Here is a 6,000-nt window from a genome sequence, read left to right on the forward strand (position 1 = left end):
ATGGCCAATCCCCCTTGCCCAGCAAAATGAATCCATAAGATCCAGCCCAGGGTGTACAACCAAAAGAATAAAAGAATGGGGGGGGGGGAATGCATGAGGAAGTTGCTGACTTTGAGCTATATAGGATTATTGCTTTTGACACACAAGTTGCAAGTTTACATACTACTCTAGTCATCGATCAACACACTGCCATCAAAGGACATGCTGCAAAACAAAAAGAAAATCTGTGAACAGAATGTGAGTGCTAGCCAAATTCTGGACTAAGAATGGGGTACTGCATTTTCTTGGACTCCCTCCATTTAGGCATCATACACCATTGATTCCTTTTTGTATGGTCAGTCACTCTGCACGTGGTATATAGTCAGAACCCCCAGTATATGTGTTATAAAAGTCAGAACGCATGTGTGTCAAGAATGTAATGAGTTTGTGATAAACTGCCTGTTTTGGCAAGAAGCATAATGTAGAGTCAGCAGTGGCTTCCTGTAAGCAGAAAATATTGCAGATAAATAGTAAAATAATCATGGTTTTGCTAAAGTGCTGTGCTAGAAGTACAGTCCTTAGTGGCTGAAATGTAAAGTGAAACTTTTAACTTCTTATTCAGTATTGAAACAGGGAACTTTGGTTCACAAAGAAACAAGCAAAATTACTGCTGTAGGACATGAGTCATGCATCATTTTAGTAGGTTGCTGAATAGGTATTTTGGTTCAGTTGCATCCAAAGCAGCAGCAGCAACAAAGCCGCACAAAGCCTATGCTCCCTCTAGTGGTCAATTCAACATTACATCAGTTTATATCAGGCATATCACTGCAGGTTTTTACGGTGGATATAAACCAATGTAATATTGAATTGACCACTAGAGGAAGCAAAACACATGCAGAAAGAGGGGTGGCTCCAAAGAAGCAGGAATTTACCAAGCAATGAGAATACAGAACAGCCCATTGTGGATCCTGACTTGAGACATTTTTACTCAGAATTAAAAGTCTGGATTCTTTTGATTAACTGAAATAATGAATGAGGGAAATGGACATATAGTTGAAACAGGGAGGGGAGTGTGTAGCCTGGGTAGTCTCTGGAGCATCACAAAAGACTGTTGAGTTATATTTCATGTTGTCCCAGAGAGTGCTTGTTCAGGTTTCATCCACTACCCATGCAAGTATTTGAACTATGTGATGCTGCTGTAGTCTGCATTGCAGAGTGGGGGCCAAAGACCTGTTCTGTTTGCATAAGTTATGTTCAGGATCAGGCACAGATCCCTTTCCCTTGGGTGAAAGCATGCCTTCTTTTCATGTCATAGTATATAAATCTCGTCAAAAATGCCAAAGAAAGGTCATCCCTTCCCTAAGACCAGGGCTTTTAGGTGGAGGAAGGTGGGGGAATTCCTGTGCATCCACTCTTTACAAGTGTACAAAGCCAGATATGTAATCAATGTATTTCTCATATATTAATGTGTTGTTATTATATATTATTAATGTATATGCTGTTTTAAATTCTAGTCCTGGATTGTAATAATAAACTTGAAGCTTGAAGCATATAAAGAGGGGCAGATGCACTTCTGATGAAAAAGACAGGAACAGAAACATCTTGACAATGCCAATCCTGCCAGTTACCCAAAGCTCTACACAGTTCTTGGTCATGGTGATGTGTGACCAAGATATAGGACATTTGCCTGTCATTACTGTGAAAAGCTTTGAGATAGCTGGGGAAGCAGGTGGACATTTTCCTTTTGTCTAACAAGTTGGCCTCTTTCATGTGCATTCTTTAAGACTACAGCCTTTTGCTGGGAGCAAACTCAAATGAAGAACGTGGGACTTACTGTCATGTTCACCTGTTTAGGAATGCTCCCTTATTGGACTAGTAAGCAGGGCAAAATGTGTATGTGGGGAGAGAGAGAGAGCGAGAGAGAACATTAAGTCTGAGTAATGATCTGTGACCTTTTCCAATGAGCTATAAAAGTACAAATTGCACACTGTTACCATATTCCAAAATATTGGCATGGTGAGAATGATATTTAAAATCCTAGCATTGCTATTCAATGGCAGTGGGTTGATTATTGCTAATATGCTATCCTCCATATGTCATTGGCAAAGAGAGAAGGGGAGGTGCGAAGCCTCCTTCAAATTGTTTTGCCTCCCTGTGCAAACAAAGGAAAAAGAAAGAACGAAATGGCCAGTTGAGCTGTCCTGTGTTGCAGTATCAGCTGTTTGGCCAGTATATTGCTAAAGTAGCTGCTTGTCATGCATGAGACCGCAGGAGGAGGGGCTGTGCCTGCTCAGCTTGAGTGAAACACTCTCCTGTCTCCCAATTAAACACACATCTACCAGTACAATACACTCCCTTCACTCATTAAATTGTGAAATAAAGCGGCAGGCACGAACAAGACGCTTGAGCATCTCTCACTGTCACATCTATGGACATGTCAGAGTCACGCTGCTGAACAGAATGGGGTTTTGGAAAATGTGTCCATATAAGCTTTTCCCAGCATCCTTGGGGCACACCAGGCTTTTAAACAGGAGTGGATCTAGGAGCCAGCATAATGCCATTTCAGCAGCCAGTAAGACCCCAGGGTGGTACGGGACAGCTGATACCTGCTGCTTTTCAAGTCACAGCAAAAAACCCCAGTCCCTAGAGAGTGATTATATTTTATGGTTAAAGCTTTTTGCTCCAGCAGTATCCAGGAAGAAAATTCAAGATCTCAGCATGACAGAAGCCCCCCGCCCCCCCCCCCCCCACTCAATATTGCTATGTTAATTGTTTGGAACAAAAGCTCCCTGCAAAAGTATGACCTGAATGGGATGAGGACTGGAACCTCTTTTTTTCTCCCTGCAAACAGCCCTCAGTGCTGATAAGCTTGGTCCAGAGCACCTTGTCCCCCCTGCTGCTCTGTGAAGGGAACCACTGAAATCATGATGACAATAAAGCAAAGTGTTTCATTTATAATTCAGAGGCATCTGGAAAGAGGTTTTTAAAAACTGGCTGAGAATGTGACATTCAAAAATAGGAGTGCCATTTGGTCCCAGGACAGCCATAGTGGACACAGCTCGGCATGAGCAGTCTCGGTCTCATCAAAATGTGACCTTCGTACAAAGTCAAAGAGCCAGGAGGACCTGACCCCAATCTGTTGCATTCTGTCTTCGCTAGGGTACCTGGCATGACGTGGCTCGAATGGCTCCAGGAGAATTCCTAGAAAGAATTAGTACAAAAGGAAGAAGCAGAAATTTGATACTTTCCAGAATATCCTGCCTGCGGCCTCCCTCTTAACTCCTGATCACAGAGGGGTAGGTTTAGGCCTTTCAGCTGTTACATTCAGGGCTGTCCAGCTACAGGAGCATGTGCTGCACAAGATCCTTCCAATATCCATGGACACCATTTGGTCTGAATGCAGCACAACACATATGCTCCCCCCCACACACACACACACACACTCTTGGTATGTGCAGTTGGTGGGATCCCGGGAATGACTTGGCTGCTGTGTTGCGAAACAGTTGTACTTTCTGGATGCTGTTCAAAGGCAGCCCACACAGAGTGCGGAATATTGCTGTAATGTCTAGTCCAAATGATAGAAAAGGGGGATCTCAGCACTGCAAGTCATGCTTTAGAAATCCAGACTAGAATATTGCAGTGTATTACTCTTTCCCATCTTCAGTAACTTCACCTTTATAAAAATGCCCTTCCAAACAATTCAGGTCTGAATAGTTTGCCGAATGATAGAAGGGTGGGAGTCTTCCTGATCTACTCAGGCAGGGCATTCCACAAGGCGAGAGCTGCTATGAAGAATTCACATTCAGAAATGGTTGTTGATCTTAACCATTTGCAAGATGGTACCCTGAGAAGGCCATCCTCAGATGAGCAAAGCTGTCATGATAGAGCATAGGAGAGGCAAAAAATAGGGTTGCCACCATCTAGGTGGCAGCTGAAGGTCTCCTGGGATTACAATTGATCTCCAGGTTACAGAGATCCCTTCATCTGGAGAAAATGGCTGCTCTGAAAGGTAGACTCTACTATGGCATTATACACCATTGATGTCCCTTCCCTTCCAAATGATGCCCCCCTAGGCTCCACCCCCCAAACCTCCAGGTATTTTAGAACCAGGCGCTGGCAACTCTAGCAGAAAATGTTGTTATAGTTGTTGTTTTTCAGTTACAAGAGTCAGCAAGAATGATAGTCCCTGTTACATGGCAAATGATTTTAAGGAGTAGCCTGGAGCAGCATGTAGGAGAATTTTCTTCTTGCATAAACACAGTATGGGACTCAGTGCTTGGGAGATTAGGTATGAACGTACTGTAACTCTATGATATATAAATAGTATATTGTATGTTAGCCATTTTTTGCTGCATTTGACTGGTGTTGGTATTCTTAATCTCATACTTTCTCAACATCGTGTAGTCTTATGAAAGGATGTAATTATCCCTTCCCAAGCTATACTGAAGAATGTTATGAATTTTTTAAAGTAAAAGGCTTTTAAAAGCAAGGGTGAAGACCCTGAATAGCCTGGCTCCAGAGTTGTCAACTCATTGGACATTAAGTCAGTTCTACGTGCAGGACTTCCTCTCTGGTTCTGTTCCATCTATGAAACTCTCTCCCAAGGGATGTCTGCTTTTTAGAAAATTAGCAGGTGGAAAAATGGGAAGAAATTCAGTCCAGTGATAGAGTGGTTCTCCCAAAGGCTTGAAATAACACAAAGTGGAGGTGTCATGCTTAGGGTTGCCTGGTACAAATCTGGGGACTTTAGGGGTGGAGCCAGGAGACATTGGGGGTGGATCCAGGAGCCAGGTTGTGACAAGCATAATAGAACTCCAAAGGCAGTTTTGGGCGTCACATTTAAAGGGACCGCACACCTTTTAAATGCCTTCCCTCTGCTGGAAAGGTTAGGGGCATTTTCTTTTGGGGCTCATAGAATTTGACCCCCAGTCCAATCTTTTTGAAACTTGCCGTGTATTTTGAGGAGAGGCACCGGATGCTATGCTGAAAATTTGGTGCCTCTACCTCAGAAAACGCCCCCTGCCCCCGCAGAGCCCCAGATACCCACAGATCAATTCTCTATTATATCCTATGGGAACTGGTCTCCACAGGGAATAATGGTGTGCTCAGCAGACATTCCCCCTCCTGCTTTCTGATGGCCCTGAAGCAGGGGGAGAGCCTCCAAACCAGGGGATCCCCCACATTGGGATTGGCAACCCTAGTCATGCTCCAGCTACACAAGTGGATGCCCAGCCAGGACCACAGTGGCATTAGCACTTTCACTGCCAGATTACTCAAGCAAGATTTGAATGCAATAACTGCAGACAGCAAGAATGAAACACATTGGGTTTTTTCAAGAGTGGTTCAAGAGTTTTAAAAGGCATTGTATAAAGCAGGGAAAGGGGTCAGTTCTTACAAATGAAATGATGGGGTGGGAAGAAAGCAGAAGTGACTCATAACACACAGTCCATGATCAAACCTGCATAGAATCGTTTAGCCAATCATACTAGGCCACTGGTGGTAAAAGGAATGACCAGGGGATCTAGTATTTAGAACTGAGGACTTGGACTGTTGTATCTGCTGTGGTGGGAACCAGCACTCTGGGATTTCCTTTCAGGGGCAGCCACTGGCCCTGGTTAGACGTGCAAAGCAGAAATGTTCAGGAGGACATTTTTGTAGAGGGACTGGAACTGTGGTGCGATGGAACAACACGGGAGGTTGCTTTGCAAGATACAAGTTTTCCAAGGAGGATAAGATAGCAGTTAATAAAATTATGCATGGGGTGGGAAGAGATGACAAAGAGAATTTTTTCTTCCACTCCTAAAATACTGGAATTCAAGGGCATCCAATGAAGCTGATGGGCAGTAGATTCAGGATCAGGGCTGGCACATGAGAGTAGGTGATGTAGGCAGCCACCTAGGGCACCACCTTGCCACAAGAGCGGGGGCAGGTGCCCCCTTCCTGTCTCCACTCATGCTGACCCTGACTCTGCTGCATTCATTCTCCGTTCTGACTGCTCGGAGCGAAGAAAGAACATGACAG

Source organism: Heteronotia binoei, chromosome 12 (genome assembly GCF_032191835.1).
Source record: "Heteronotia binoei isolate CCM8104 ecotype False Entrance Well chromosome 12, APGP_CSIRO_Hbin_v1, whole genome shotgun sequence".
Taxonomy (NCBI): Eukaryota; Metazoa; Chordata; class Lepidosauria; order Squamata; family Gekkonidae; genus Heteronotia; species Heteronotia binoei.